The following is a 16855-nucleotide window of genomic DNA, read 5'->3' on the forward strand; positions in this document are numbered from 1 at the left end:
AAAACTAGCTACACGACCAATCGTCGGAACTATACCATCCAAACCACGACATTGACGATGGAATTCGAGTAAAGCATTCAGGCATTCAAGGCATTGAGTCAACTAACATATTAGATAACAGCAAGAATCCGTCGTTTCACGTCTACCACAACAAAATCATATCCCATGTTTGAGTAGCATAATCATAAAGGAATTTGAAAGCAAACCAACACCTACAGTTAACCAACCTGTCTCTCAAATAGAGGCTCAAAGGCCCGTTCTGCCTGTGAATATACTCCTTGCATATATTTTTACAAGTTAACTGTCCCTAAACCTTCCGGGTCTTCCTCAATTCACTTAATTTTTGACTCGATATCTATGCAAGTACCATCCCCAAATTAGCACTGTTTGCAAACAACTAAAATTCATGAACTTATATGGCAAAGAGTATGCCAATAAATTTGTTTTAGCCCATAAGAAAATTGCACTTCCATAGTTAAAGTAGTACCAGAATCAAGTAAAGCGAGGTGCTTTACCATCAATTGTTGTTTTGCATGAAACAAAGCATTCAAAATTGTCTTTAACCAATTGTTTCCTCTGTTGAGTCTACCCTTGGAGATCTATTTTTAGTGCAAGAGCTCCAGCCTCCAAGTTTGCAGCAGGTGTATCTTGGTGTATCCGGGACAGAAACAACTTTGCATCAAGTTTTTCAGAGAAATACATCAACTTCTCTGCAAAGTTTCACTAAACAAATTACATAATTCACTGGCATTTCATTTTACTAAAAAATTACGGGCATTATAGTTTTAGGTATTAAATTAAAATATTCAAGAGAGAAAAGTAGCTCATTGAGGAATTCAGACAAGTGATACCCTTTTAAAATACCTATATATTTTAGATTGCAGATACACAGTTTGTGAGAGTAACGTTGTTATTAAAGTCTATTACGAAGTATAATCTGCATAAAACATACGGAAGACAGGAAAAAAATATACCACAGACGTTACTGTCGATATGATCTTTCTCAACGCGAGTGCTTTCAGATGAATCATTGACCAACCTGAAGGTCTTGTTGTCTACTATTCTGCCAATCGTACAAAACATAGAGGTCAGAAGAAAAACTTATAGCAGATGAAATTGAGGATCCACTGAATCCAGTTAAGGCTAAAAAAAAGACCAGGCAACAATTCATGTAATCATATTAGTACAATAATTAAGAATGGAACTAACTTCTCTCACGGTCTTATCTTAATGAGACATAACTAGATTGAATTAGAGCGAATTCCTCTAATCTAAACAAAAAAAATGAATATAAATTAATAAGAAGTTGCTGAAAAGATTTACCCCATTCCAAGTGGATCAACACAGTCCACGCCACGAGGGAACGATTGCAGAGTGTTAAGCACTCTCTCCGCTATTGGAGTTGCTTTACGCTCAAACTTCTGTGCCACCGGAGCTGTTCTCGACTCTCTTATCTCGCAAATGCTACGAGCAAACTGTCAAAGAAGAACTCTTGCTTCACTAATCATATCCAATAACCACTTCAATTTTTAAAAATCCATTGAAGGAAAAAAATACCTCATCTTCATCTGCACGTTTCCATGTATCAGGCACTTCTGTATCCCATACTCCACCATTGTCTTTCATTGGCCTCCCTCCAGGTCTCCCTCTGGCTCCTCCCTTTGGATGTGCAAAAGATAACCAATACATCTTCAAAAGTGTTATTTCCTACCCATCGTTTTTGTCCCTCGAGTATCCAACCTCTTTCGACATGAATGTTTGAGATAAAAGCAAAAATGATATAACAAAAAAGTTAGAATTTTGATAAGTGGTTGAAATTATCTATATTAAACGAATTTATGTGAAAACTAAAATACAAGGTTGTGGATAGACATTTGTTGCAGTTGTCTTCAGAGAACTCACATCACTTCCATAGTCAGGCTCAGTCAAAGCCTAAAGATAACATTAAGTTTCTTCAATTATGGCTCAAAAAGACACTAAGGATCAACCAGGAAGTTAATGAAGAAAAATAACACCTACCCAACAAGCTACAGTTTTTAACTAGGCCAAAGAAGGTAAATACTTCTGCTTCTGTTCCTCTATCCCGCATAATGCTATCATTGATGGTCCAGACAAGTGTAGAAGATCGTGATTAGTTGTTTAGCTTTTTCTAAAAAAAACGATAACAAAGTGAATCCATAAATTAAAAAAAATTATAGAAATTCGTTCCACAGATCTCACCAATGGTATGCATGGTTAGAGATGAATGCACCAAGATAAAAGTTGAGCAACTTGCATCGACCCAAGCAATCTCTGCACTTGTAGTAAGCTAGAGACCAGGGCAGCCATAACCCTGCAAAATCAGTAATAACAAAACATCATACTTAATTTCCACTTTCAAGGAACAAATAAGCTAAAAAAACTGAAACCCACATATGACTAACCTTGATGGTACCACCCGCAATACTAAGAGCACCGAGTTTGGGAATAATTTGGAACGGAAACTCCGCCTTCTCCCAATACTGAGAGAAAATTGCATATCAGTTGCTAAACATCACAACATTTTAATTGTCATCTACCAAACCAAAGTCATAAATCCATGTTGTGAGAAAGGTTCATTATTAGAAAGATACCTCTGCCATTATAGGAGGGACAAAAACCCTTCTGATCATTGTATCCACCTGGCCGAAGCCCCCGTAGGCTTCTTCGTCATCCATTGACATCTTCGTCCCCTTAGGCAAAGGTCGGTGTTGGTCAAGAAAAGGTATATTTTCTTGTAGTGAATTCTAAGGGAGTTCTTATTTATTTCATCTTTTACTTAAGCATGAACTTTGTAATACCCCAAAAATAGGTTAGTAGTTTCAGGTATTGTTATTGGGATTAAAGTGCTCATATAAAATTAACTTAAATTCATTGGGCCAAGGGGAAGAGAATTGGGCTTAGAGAAGAGCTCATAAGATGTTAAAAATGGTATTTTTGAATTTGAGTTAAAATGAGGAAGACCAAGGGAGTAATTTTCCCATGGTTTGAATCAAAAGATGATTCCCCTTAATTGTAATTATTTTACTCACATTGGAAAGGGGATCTCTATTTTCATTTTCTTCATATCTTCTTTCTTTTGTTCTTCCTCTCCAAACTTCCCTAAAGATGAGAATTTTGTTATTCAACAAGGCTAGTCTAAAATTATAAAGGTAAGAAGTGTAATATACATCCTTAGAGGTTTATTTATAGCCCAAAATCTTGGGGTGTAACCTTGGTGGCCAAGGTATAGGTTTTATAGAGGTTTTTTTTAAGTGCTTAAGAGTGTCTCTAAATTATTCCTAAGTGTTTAGACATGTTTCTAATTAGTTAGAGATTTAAAATGAGATTGTAATCCTTTTGTTTTTGCTGTTGTTAGTGAAAGAATTTGGAGAGTGATCAAAGGTTAAGAACAATGAAAAGTTGGTGCTTGGCTGATCTTTGGAGCATTCTTCCATCAACTAGAGTCAAGTAAACAAACAAATAACTTCGCTTTACCACATATAGGTCATGAAACCATGTTTTGCTTGAATATTGTGTTCATGGGTGCAAAATGGATCTTGGGGGATTTTAATGGTAACATTTATATTTTTTGTTTTTGTTGTGTTGAAATAACTCATTATGATGATAATAAACCCTATAAGACTTAAAAAACATTGGGTAGCCTTAAAGGGGCTTATGAAGGACTCTAAGAAGTCATTTTCATGCCTAAACATGGCCTTTTTTAGAAGGGGTATCGGTACTTAAAGACCAATACTGATATTTCCCTTTGTACAGGGTAAAAACAAGGCAATTTGTGAAGGAAATATTGATACTTCTTAAAGGGGAATCAATAATCGGGGTTCAATATCGATACTCAAAGGGTGTATTGATACCGATGAAAATTTGAGGATTCTAGAATGTATTTTTGATACCTATACTCATAGGAGTATCGATACCATGAGAGAAGTATTGATACTCTCCATTGGGGTATCGATACTGTGAATTAATTTGAAACATATAAGCTGGATTTGGAATTGATACTCTAGGCAATATCGATACTAACATGCCTAGTATTGGTACTGACATCCTGTTTTGGGCAGAAAATTTTGCTACGTTCATAAACTTCGAAAGGGGTTATGAGGGCATTAAGGCTTCTTAATTAAGACTACAAGTGAAAATATTATTCGAAACCATTGAGAAAAAAAATTAATTTATGTAGCATAAAACTAGCCTTTGTTTGACACTCGAGAAACAACAAGGACACCCGAGTTACTAAAGCATATGCATGTACTACTCAAATATGTAAGTAGAGATATCCAGATTCTGTCCCAAAGTGCTATGACACTTTTGTATTAGTAAAAATGCATTTTTATTCCAGTGCTATGATAATTTAGTATTAGTGTTAAAGCACTTCTGTGACTAAGTAGCCTGCCCATATTATGCTTTCATATGATGTATCATTACGTAATATTATGCTATGATGTATACTTGATGATTTCTTTTGCAACATGAATTAACTTTATAAGCATTCGTAGTTAATGAATGTATATAGTATAGTGAAGTCATTTATGTGGCACTTAGCTAGCTCATCGTTTGGAATTGTTTTCGTTTCCAGGTTAGTAAATGCCATACTCAAGAGCTTATCATTAACCAGTCAGATTTCCAGATATCATCAGTTGCAGAGTAAGCCTTGATTATCATAGTGGGCATATATTTAATAGACCCTTTTTGTATTTCAGTCATAACTCTTGGATTATTTGTATTTTGAGATTTATTTTGTGAGTTTCCTAGTTTTGTAAACTTAAATAACTTTACCTTATTTTGTTTTATGTGACGAATTATGATTTGGAAAAAGAAATGTTTTAAGAAAATTCTAGGTTAGCCACTTTGGTGGTCCCATGTAATACTCAAACGTACCAGGTCTCGATTAAATCAGATTTAGGTATTACATTAGTGGTAACAGAGCGTCAGGTTCAGTCGTTCCTAGGAAACCAGGGTTAGAGTTAAAAAGAATTAGTGATGTACATGTCCCTAGAGTATCAATATACTTGGTTATTTAGAATGGAGATAATAACTCATTTCTTTAAACTCTGTAGGATATGGCCCGATGACCCAGCTCCTAGCCAAGAGGATCGCAATGAGAGTCACGTTTCACTCACCAGAGATATTGGTGATCAGTTTATCCCGTATTTCAAGGACATTAGGGTCCTAGGGGCTACAGGGATCGTTGAGACCACCTTCTTTAGGGCCTTATAGATGCCCTTAGAAACATTATCTGAGATATTCCATGAGCACCCACTGTACCTATCACATTTGTAGTACCTCAAGCGTCACATATAGAGGGACTTCGATACTATAAGACCACGAACTTCTATGAAACTAGAGATTATGACTCGATAGCTTCCGTCCAGTGGCTCTGTGAGACACTTTGTACTATGAGACATCTGTACCTTACCCAGAGGGTAAGCTTGAGTGCATCATTACTTTTTTGAAGGGTGATGCCATCAACTGGTGGGTTATAGTCGAGCTAGCTTTAGATCATACGAGGCCAAGAGGGCTAGGGACTCCCATATAGAGCGGAGGCCCCCACCATCTCATTCCATGTGGACTGAAAATAGTATAGGGAGTTGCCAGGGATCGGAACAACGTAGAAGACCTTTGACATTGATCTTAGTGGTGATCACCAGAGGTTATGGAAGAGGATTACAGCCCTTACAACGCAAGCATTGTGGCAACTGGTATTCCAGGGAGTATTACCGAGTTACAAAGGTGATGCTTGGTAAAATGCTATAGCTTAAGTGCAAGTGTACACCAATTCCCAAGTAATAAATGGTAACTCAAAGAGCTACGGGTATCGAGTCCACAAGGAGCAAAATGTTCTCATTAGAGTTTTTAAGCATTAAAGAATGATGGGTATAAAATAGATGCAAAGTAAAGGGAATAACAATCAAGGTAAAAAAACCCCAGTTCAGGCTACAACAGTACAAAGAGGATTAAGTCAACAATCAAATCAAAGGGAATGTTATTATGGACATCATATTTTAAGTAAACAAAACATACTACAACTATGTGATTCACATTGATTAAGACCTTTTAACTTTTCTAATCACTTTCATTAATTAAAGGTTCAAAGTATTAACAAAGCCAATCGATTAGATGCATGCTTTTCAACATACACATTACTACTCAGCAATACCAATGCTATCAAAAGTGCATAACAAATCAACCAACTATATTTCTAGAAAGTAATTGAAAATACCATACATTTAATCATAAGTATTTATACTCATAACCAAGAAGCAACAATAACATAAAGCAATAACAAAATAAACATAATATAATTAATCCAAAATATCATCCACAAAGTTTAGAAAACAACTAAATCATTCCATATCTCAATAAAAGGCTTCGATTAGTGATCTACGACGACGGATCCTACATAGGGAGCTCCCCTTATATTGTAGCAATCCCTGATTGGCGGCTTAAGCTTTCATGGTGTATAAATGATTAATATGGAAAAAGGGTACTTACTAATGGCTTCTACTTGTCACCATTTTTAGGCTTGCAAAGCACTCCCATTTATAACTTTGAGAAGATTTTCATCATCCAATGAAATGTTTCCACGTTTTAGGTGGTTTCCATCCCATTGACTACAGCCCAAGCCAATTGTCCCATCCAGAAAGTTCTCCCAATCGTCTGGAGATTCATCAGCTACTACAATATCTGTTCAGTATTTCCTACAGTGCTACGACATTAGTGTAACAATTTTGCAGCAACAAAAATCAAATTCAGCCATAAGCAACCACAAAGTCCCTAATATGAAAAATGTGTAAAATAAAAAATATATAATCCTAAAATACTCCTAAAAATACTCAAGTTAAAACTAAACCTAGGTGAAAAGGCCATTAAATATAACTCTTTTGGAGAGTTATCATAGCTCAACCTATATGTTGCAAGCAAAAATGCACGAAATGTAAAAACTAACGACAATGCCATAAAATAACTTCAAGAAATTAACTAAACAAATAAGCTCCTTTTTTATCCCTCAGCTAATGTTGTAAAGCATAAATATATTCTCGAATAAGGAAATGCAATTTCATCTCATCAAAATTAGAATCCTCAAGGTATAATATATGTATCAAATCAATACTTAGCTAAATTAGAAAAATTTGCATATACTATGCTAAAGATATTCAATGTTACAACAATATTCCTCTACCGATGTTGGATTTCCAACTTATTTCTCTCGCTATGTTGGAGCTATTACCAATAATATTACCCAACTTATTTCCTAAACTATGTTGGAGTTATTACCAACATTACCCAACTTATTTCGAAAGATCTCTTATTCAATTTTTCTACAAATCTAATAAAGATAAGAGATTTACAACCTAAAAATTTCTTAATTTTCTAAGTATTGAAAATATACACCTAAGTGTAAAAAAACTTCAAAGGATTCTATTTTCAAAAAGTCTACAACATTCTCTATAAAATTTCAAATCAATTAATACTCATGATCAGGCATCATTAAAATTCCCTTAAAAACTTCATTGATTTTTATAAAATTATTGTATGGCATTACTAATGCATTTCCTATATGTAAAACTACATTTCTAAATGCAATATTCAACTAACAACATACCTCCAAACCTAATTGGTGCATTGTCCCTAATGCATGCAACAACAAAAAATGAACAAAAAAATTAAAAAAAAGAAACACACACACAGAAAAATAAACTAAATCATGAGAAAGGGAAGTAAAACTCCCCTAAGGGGGTTTCTTTGAGCTCTTGCACAGGATGCAAATATTTGGACGAGACGCTTTGCTGTTGCGTTGGCCTTTACTAAGCTCTTCATCCTCTATTGTTTGGCGTCGATGTCCGGTGCAATAGGAGAGCTAATAGGTGGACTCGCAACATTTTATTTTTCGACAACAACAATGACCTTGCTTATAACATTTGTTGCATCCAAGTCAGGTTCCTCAATATATGTAGGATCTCATGCAACTTTAGCCTCATTCAAATCTAAGAATTGTGCCATAACTTGATCTGCTGGATCATCATTTCCTTCAATGACCTTCTCTTGCAGATGTTCGCTACTCACATGTTCTTCTTCCTCTTAAATTCAACATCCATTGGTAAAACTTCAGTGGATTTTTTTGATTGCACCTCAGTTTTATTCTCCCTTCATCCTCATCACCTTCAAACTTTTCTTCAGCTTTAGACGATTTGGTATCCATAGCCCTTGCTTCATATTCACCATCCGATTGTGTAGCATTGGTACTCTTTGTGCTTATGAACTATGGCCAGTATCAAGCATGGCTGGCTGCATCAAATCCTTCAAGATCTTTACTGGAAAGGAAGGAAAAATCCATTCGACTTCTACAAACAACTTGGCAAATATTTTCTTTATGATTAGATCCCTATTCTTGGCATACTCCCAATATTGGACATGTGCTTTGTGCATTTAAGATAAATTCTAAAGAGAATGACTTAACAATGCCATGTTGTTATCTTGTTTAGCATTGATAGATGCTATAACACTCTTAACTCCTTTAGAGTTTGGGGTCTAATCCTTTCTTCAAAAAAGTTCGCCTCACAGCTGTAGGGGTAATTAAGCTCTGATCTAGACAAGGCGACCATTATGCTTGATAGCACCATGCAGTTATTAAAGACGAAAAATATAAACAATATAAAGTCTTTTGGGCACAAAAAAAATCTCAGTAGATATAATCTTCCCAACATCAATTTTTCTTCTCGGTAAAATAGAGTTAAAAAGCAAAATTATATCCATAGTAATTTTGAAAACTGCATAATGCGCATTAACTGAGTTCAAAGAAAAATAAACCATACCCTAGTATCCCGATGAAGATCAAGGCTATTGTTGGTCTACACGCCAGTTGTTGGTCTTGTCCAAGAGTACCCGGGCAATCAAACGTCTCTACCCACTTGCTATAGATCTTCTTCAGTCAGATATTCAATGAACGTCGAATCTTGCACATCTCCTCAGTTATACCCAACAGATTATTGATGGGTTTAGCCTACTAGTGGACCATTTTCTCATAGACAAACACGAACCATCTAGTCTGATCGGTGAAGTTGCTATAAAATTCCCAAAACACTTGTTGTTGATATCACTAGGATGATCACAAAATTTCTCCCATCCTCGCTTCGTTATCATTTGGGATGTAATAAAAAAAGCTTAAGTTCCTCTCCAGTAAATAGATCAAAGCAAAATTCTCGATCAAAAAATTCTTTATCATACCGTTGCCACTACTTATCATCCATAAAATGTATCACATCTTCTAACAGACCAACTTCACTCAACATCGGTACTGACATAAGTGAAGTGGGTGTGCGGCCAGACGGCTTCATACTTTCTTTCTTCTTTAGTGTCATGTTAAAAATCAAGTAGAATGCTTATACGGAGAAGAGGGTTATCTCAATGTTACAAAAAGGAAAGAGAGTGAAGTAAAAGTGTAAAGTAATTGTGTTTTAATGAATGACGCGAAAGATAGGATAAAAATTGATTTTAAAATTCACAATGCAATGGTGGGGGATAATGGTTGTTTTGAATGGACGATTGTGATTAGCTAAGGTGGGTGGTTAAAAATTTTGGAGAGAAATAGATAGTTTACATCTCATAGTTACTATAGAGTAAATATACTTAGTTGGGTACTACGGTAGCTTAAGGAACAAATTGGATGTACACTATATTGCAAAGAGATATGAAGCAAATATCAATTTGGTTGATTCTATGGATGTAACAAAACAACCTATACAAAGAAAACAAAAATAAGAACTTAAGAAAAATAAATGTGATTAAAGCAATGATAGGGCTTTGTTGCTGCAATAATGCTTTAGACGCTGCTCATTGACTTTAAATGTGCTTCCATCCACCAAGTTCTTTAGTTATACAACTCCATGAGGGAAAACTACAAGAGCTTCAAAAAGGCGCGACCAACGAGATCGGAACTTCCCAGGAAATAAGTTCAATTGCAAATTAAATAGTAGAATTTATTGTCCAATGATGAAATTCCAAAGAAAAATATGTTGCTCATGCCAGTTCTTTCTCTTTTCTTTGTAAATGCATGAACTCTCATAGGTGTTGTTTCGGAGCTCCTCTAGCTCATTAAGCTCTAACATTCATTTTTCGCCTGCAATATCTAGTTTAAAGTTTAGCTTCTTCAACGCCCACATAGTTTTATACTCCAGCAAATGAAAGTTTTGTCGTGCACAAGATGATAAGAAGACATCCGTAATGGAATCTTATAAACACTCTTATAAGACCATAGTTCTTCTTCAAGGTATTGTGACTTATCTTTTCTAGAATGATTCATAACCTTCTCAAGAATTTGCTTGATTCCTAATCGGATACCTTAGTTTGACCATCGGTCTATGGATGATATGCTGTAGCAATCTTATGCTTCACACTATATCAGTTCATTGCTCTAGCAACTTGATTTGCAATGAATTGAGACCTTTCATCACTGATAAATACATGGGGTGTTCCAAAGCGAATGAAAATATTTTTTTGCATAAAACATAAGAATACTTTAACATTTCTATTTGGTAAAGCTACAACTTCCACCCACTTGGAAACATAGTCAACAACAACTAAAATAAAAAGGTTGCCAAAAGAAGATAAGTATGAACCCATAAAATATAATCCCTAGACATCAAAAAGTTTGATCTCCAAGATAGGTTGCATTGGTATTCCATTTCAAAGGAGAAATATTTAATTTTTCCTGGCAGCGATTACAATGCCTTACAAATTCATTGTCATCTTTGAAAAGTGATGGCCAATAGTAATGACATTCAAGCACTTTCACTGCTGTGCGTATACCACCAAAATGACCTCCATACGGGGCATTATGGTAATATTGTAGAATACTTTGCCTCTCACACTCAGGAATACACTACAACATGGGTTGATCATTGTATTATTTAAATAAATATAACTCGTCCCAATGGTTTTACCTCACATCCCTCATAAATTTTTTCAGCCTTGATAATTTAGATTGGGTGGAATCATCCCAATGACTATATAGTTGTCGAAATCAACATACCACAGTAATAAAGTAGCAGCAAGTAATCGTTCATCAGGAAAATCATCTTGAATTACTAAAATGGTTCCATCCTCAATACATATTCTAACATAGATAAGTGATCAACCACGTGATTTTCAGATTCCTTATTATCTCGAATCTCATTATCAGATTCTTGCAGTAATCAGAACAACCTAGGCTTTGTATCCTTATTGTCAAACAAATACGTTAGCGCCAACTAGTTAGTAAAGATGATTACTTTGGTGCACACTAGGTATGAACAAAATTTGTTAAAGGAAAACATCACTGTATGTAACTCCTTCTTAGTTGTGGTGTAATTAACATGAGCATCATTTAATGTCCTGCTCGCATAATGTATAGCGTGAAACACTTTTCTTTTTGCTACCCCAACACTACACCTACGACAAAGTCACTAACATCACACATTAACTCAAAGGGTAGATTTCAATATGGTGATACAACGACTAGAGCATTCACTATCTTCATCTTGATTGTCTCAAAGGACATAAGAACTTCCTCATCAACAACTAACTTTCTATTTTGCTCCAGCAATAGACATAACGGTTTAGCGATATAAGAAAAATCCTTAATAAATCTTCTATAAAAACTAACATGACCAAAAAAGTTTCAAACTACCTTTACATTAGTTGGAGGTGATAATTTCTCAACAACTTCCCTTTTTCCTTATCTACTTCAATGTTGCGGCAGGAAATACGGTGCCCAAGCACTATACATTCCGTGACCACAAAATGGCATTTTTCCCAATTCAAAACTAAATTAGTCTCTTCACATCTCCTCAAAACTACAACCAAATTATTGATGTGATTCTCAAAATCTTATCCAAACATAAAAAAGTCATCCACGAATACCTCAAGATAATCTTCAATCATATTAGATAATATGGCCATCATGCAGTGGTGGAATGTCGCTGGAGCATTGCATATCCCAAATGGCATAATACTGAAAGAAAATATACTATACGAACATGTGAATGTTATTTTCTCCTGGTCCTCCAGTGCTATAGAATTTTGATTCTAACCACTATACCCATCCAATAAGTAGTAAAAAGATTTGCCAGTAAGATGATCTAGCATTTGGTTTATGAATGACAATGGGAAGTGGTATTTTTTCATCACTTTGTTGAGCTTCCTATAGTCCATATATATTCTCCAACTTGTACTAATTCATTTTTATCATTTGCCACCACAATAATGTCACCTTTTGTTGGAACGCACTGCACAAGGCTAACTCAATTACTATATGAAATCAATATAATCCCAAAATCCAACCATTTGATATTTCCTTTCTAACCACTTCCTTCATGATTGGATTTAATCTTCGCCGATTTTGAAATGAGCTACCATTAAGGTCTTCCAAAAGAATTTTGTACATGCAAAATGATGGATTAATTCCTTTTATATCAACAATGCTCTAGGCAATAGCTCTTTTGTACTGCTTCAGCATATTAATAAACTAAGCTTCCTGCGATGCTATAAGTTGTGTTGCCATAATGAATGGCAATGATTCATTCTCTCCAAGGTAAGCATATTTCAAATGCTTTGGCAAATGTTTCAATTCAAGCTTTGGTAGTTCCTTAATAGATGCTTTGGAGCTCGAACATTATCAAGCATTTCTAGAAGTTCAATTTCTACAGATAATTGCTACAACATTCACATTCGACATCATCAAATAATTCCTCGGTAGTGACCAAATTACTAGTGTCTATATTTGTGCTGCAACATTCTTCGCAGTGCTCTTGTGCAAAAACATCAATCACATCTAGTGAAAACATTCATCACTATCATTTACGTAAGAAGTATCATTCAAAATATTAGAAGTACTATGCTCATCGTTTAAACGCATAGTCAATTCTCTCTTTTCAAGATTAATTAAAGCTCAACTCGTGGCAATAAATAGGCGACCACAAATAAATGGAACATCTTTATCCTCTTCATAATAAAAAAATGATGAAGTTCGTGGGGAAAACAAACTTGTTTACTCCCACGAGCATATTTTCCACAATACTACTAGGATACAAGGTAGAGGGATTAGTAAGTTGTAAAGTGATCGTAGTGGGCCTTGCTTTGTTACTCCCAAATTTCCTAGATTGATAATGGCATTAGATTTATTCTAGCACCCAAATCATATAAAGCTTTACCTGAAAATGTATCACCAATATTGCAAGAATAGTAAAACTCCCTAGATCTTTAAGCTTTGGTGGTAATTGAGCCATAGCACTATATCATTCGGTAACAACGACAATCTCAAATTCACCAAGTCTTTTTTTATTTGAAAGAACTTCATGAATTTTAGTAATTCGGATATTTCTCTAAAGTATCAATCAACAAGATGTTAATTGTGAGTTGGCGAAGGACCTTAATAAAAGCATTGTATTGTTGATCTTACTTTGTCTTTTTGAAGTGTTGTGGAAATGGTGGAGGCATCTTTGGTTGTTGTTGTTGAGGCATTGAAGTTCATAGAGAGTAAGATGTAATAGGTGTTGATGTTGGCATTTCCTCTGAATTACTACATTGTTTTGCATCTAATGATGTGGTACGAATCACAGGTGACTCTGATTCAACATTTTTGTTTTTTCCCTTATCATGCTTAGGAACCTCCACATAATTCTTCCTAGACTCCTCAATTGGCTCCCCAATATGAATTTCACTCCTTGTAGTGATGGCTTTGCAATGCGCTTTACCATTTTACTTTGGATTTTCAGTCACTATGCAATGTTCCTTGCAACCAATTATTAAGAGCATTTGCCATTTGTCCCATATGATTTTCTAGAGCCCTTAATAAGGCTGATTGGCTCTCCATATACCCTTTCATCAAAGTTTGAAGAAATGATATAGTTGAATTTCTGGTTAACGATTGACCTTGATACGTTTGCCTTTATTGTGCTGAGCAACATGATGTACTTGTAGTTATGACACCAATTGTTGTTGATTGTAATGATATTGCTAATAATATTGCTAATGAGGATTAGAAACATTCTGACTTCTCCAAGAAAGATTGAGATGGTTCCTGAAATTAGCTTTATATGTTTTTCCAAAACCATTATCATTCATTTCATAATTTCTCACATAATAGATATACTTCAGATTTTGAGGCATTAATCAAAATTATGCTTATCACCACATTAAACATAAATGAAAAGAGATAAAACTTTGACTTCATATATTCCCCCTGGTTTTTGTATTTTTTTCACCATATTCGTCAACATTGAAATCTAAGATGCCATAGAGTTGAAAGCTTCAAAATATACTATTGCACCATTGCATCAGTCCAATATATTCCTTATATTAGGGTATTGGCTATCATTAGTTGAGATCATCTCTAGAATATCGTAAGACACAATATATGTCTTATATAAAAAATCTTAGTTCGCTAAAGCATCGACCACCATACGAGTATGTATGTTTAACCCATTATAAAACATCTCTATTTGGATCTAATGTTATAACCCATGCATAAGACACTGCCACAAGAAATCCTTGAATATTTCTCATGCTTCATAGGAGGTTTCATCCACTATTTGCTTAAATGAAGTTAGATCATTTTGGAGGTTGGCATTCATGTTTTCAGGTTGAATCGTAACAAAAATTTATGTGCTAACTCATTCCAGGTTATTATAGAACCTGATGGAAATGAACTTAACCAAGCTCATGCTTTGTAACGCATGGAATAAGGAAATAATTCAGTTTCAGTGCCTCATCTGGAACACCTTGCTGAATGAAGGAATCACAAACCTCCATGAATGCTCTCAATGAGCCCTAGGATCTTTAGTAATAGACCCTCCACATTGTCCCATAGATTGTAATATTTGGAGCACAAGCAGCTTTAACTTGAAGTTCATATCATTAATCATTACCTCACTATGCTTGGATATAGATCATCCAGCGTTGTCACTATATGCTCACAGATAGGGCGATATCGGTCATATATTTTTCAAAATGGTAGTCCCACTCTAATGCCAGTGGGCAACTCCTCATCCTCTCTATTTTACAAGGGGGTTAAAATACCATTCCCTTGTCAAACCATATTTGTTCTATTCTTTGCAGCTTCACGGTGACATCTCCTAAAAGTATTTTCAATCTCTAGATCAAATGGCTCTAAATATTCGTCGCTTCGGAGCATACACTAGTATAAATAAAAGCAAAAAAAGAATACCTATAAAAGAAAATAACAGAGTAAGCAAAATAAAGAAAACCCTAAATCAAACCAATACTCCCCGAAAATGGCATCAAAAACATGATGCTCAATAAAACGCTACAACTTAAGTACAAGTGCACACCAATGGCCAAGTAATAAGAAGTAGCTCAAAGAGCTACGGGTATCGAATCCACAGGGAGCAAAATGTTTTATTTATAGTTTTTAAGCATTAAAGAAAGATGGGTATGAAATCGATACTAAGTAAAGGAAATAAGAATAAAGGTAAGAAACACCAGTTCATGTTACAAAAGTACAAAGAGCATTAAGTTAGCTACCAAATTGAAGGGAATGATATTATGGACATCATATTTTAAGTAAACATAGCATAATACAACTATGTGATTAGCATTTATTAAGACCCTTTGAACTTCTCTAATCACTTTCATAATTAATGGTTCAAAGTATTAACAAAGCCAATTGATTGGATGCATGCTTTTCAACATACACATTGTTGCTTAGGGATACCAATGCCATCAAAAGTTCACAACAAATAAACCAAATCTATTTCTATAAAGTAATGAAAAATACCATACATTTAATCAAAGTATTTCTACTCATATTCATGAAGTAACAAACACATAAAACTAGTAACAAAATAACCATTAAATATTCAATCCAAAATATCATCCATAAAGTTTAGAAAACATCCAAATCACACCCTTTCTCAATAAAAGGCTTCGAATGGTGATCTTTTGACCGTCGATGCTACTTAGCAAGCTCTCCTTGTGTTGCAGCAATCCCTGGAAAGGGGGCTTAAGCTTCCTTGGCGTATGAAGGATCAATGTGGAAAAAAGGTACTTTATAATGGCTTTTGATCGTCACCCTTTTTACGATTAAAAGTACTCCCATTTATAGCTTTGAGGAGATTTTCATCCTCTTATATAAAGCTTCCATGTTTCAGTAGTTTTAAGCCCACTGACAGCTTTCCAAGCCAGTTGTCCTATCAAGAAAGTTCTCCTAACTGTCCAGAGATTTATCGGCTATTGTAGCATCTGCTTATCATTTCTTATAGTGCTACAGCATTGTGTAACTTTTTTGCAGCAACAAAATTGAAATTAAGCACTAAGCAACCCAAAAAGTAACTAATATGCAAAAAGTGTAAAAATTAAACAAATATAATCCTAAAATGCTCAAGTTCAAACTAAACCGAGGTGAAAAAGGATACAAAAGACAAATTTTTTGGAGAGTTATCAGAAGGCTTACTTCAGTCATGGTTCACTAGAGCACTTTGTTTAAGAAAACCCTGAGGCAGGCAGTGCAGCGCCATCGACTTCCCAAAGATCAACCTAGTCAGTTTATAAGGGTCGAGGATTAGTCTATAGAGATGGTAGCTTGGAAGCATGGCAGTAGAGTAGGGGCACTACCCGATCTGTAGTCGGTCATGAGGCTAAGGTTACTTTGAGGAAGTACGCAGTGAGCACCTAGGAGGACTGCGAGCCAATAGACATTATCTCAACTATATTTACTATTCATAGTGCACCAGTTACAACGTTGATTGATCCTGATTCTACTCATTCGTACTTGTGTCATGAGCTTGTTCAAGAGTGGGGTATTCCAGTCGATGTCCTCGAGATTAAGATGAGAGATTCGAAC

General features: G+C 35.1%; 3 long non-coding RNA genes and 1 other non-coding gene across 4 annotated transcripts; 1 reads left to right on the forward strand and 3 right to left on the reverse strand.

Annotated features, from left to right (window-relative positions):
* Nucleotides 1–626: 626 nt before the first annotated feature.
* Nucleotides 627–1395, reverse strand: LOC120142819. The gene is made up of 3 exons (XR_005517889.1): nucleotides 1324–1395; nucleotides 975–1063; nucleotides 627–710 (listed from the first exon to the last, which is right to left on the reverse strand). It is a non-coding gene; the product is annotated as an uncharacterized LOC120142819 (long non-coding RNA).
* A 478-nt stretch (nucleotides 1396–1873) lies between these two features.
* On the reverse strand, nucleotides 1874–2184 carry LOC120142759. The gene is made up of 2 exons (XR_005517884.1): nucleotides 2020–2184; nucleotides 1874–1932 (listed from the first exon to the last, which is right to left on the reverse strand). It is a non-coding gene; the product is annotated as an uncharacterized LOC120142759 (long non-coding RNA).
* Nucleotides 2185–2226: 42 nt separating this feature from the next.
* Nucleotides 2227–2698, reverse strand: LOC120142760. The gene is made up of 3 exons (XR_005517885.1): nucleotides 2613–2698; nucleotides 2424–2501; nucleotides 2227–2332 (listed from the first exon to the last, which is right to left on the reverse strand). It is a non-coding gene; the product is annotated as an uncharacterized LOC120142760 (long non-coding RNA).
* An 11813-nt stretch (nucleotides 2699–14511) lies between these two features.
* On the forward strand, nucleotides 14512–14618 carry LOC120142937. Its single transcript, XR_005517900.1, has one exon. It is a non-coding gene; the product is annotated as a small nucleolar RNA R71 (small nucleolar RNA).
* The last annotated feature ends 2237 nt before the right edge of the window (nucleotides 14619–16855 follow it).

Source organism: Hibiscus syriacus, unplaced genomic scaffold (assembly GCF_006381635.1).
Source record: "Hibiscus syriacus cultivar Baekdansim isolate YM2019G1 unplaced genomic scaffold, ASM638163v2 tig00110831_pilon, whole genome shotgun sequence".
Classification (NCBI taxonomy): Eukaryota; Viridiplantae; Streptophyta; class Magnoliopsida; order Malvales; family Malvaceae; genus Hibiscus; species Hibiscus syriacus.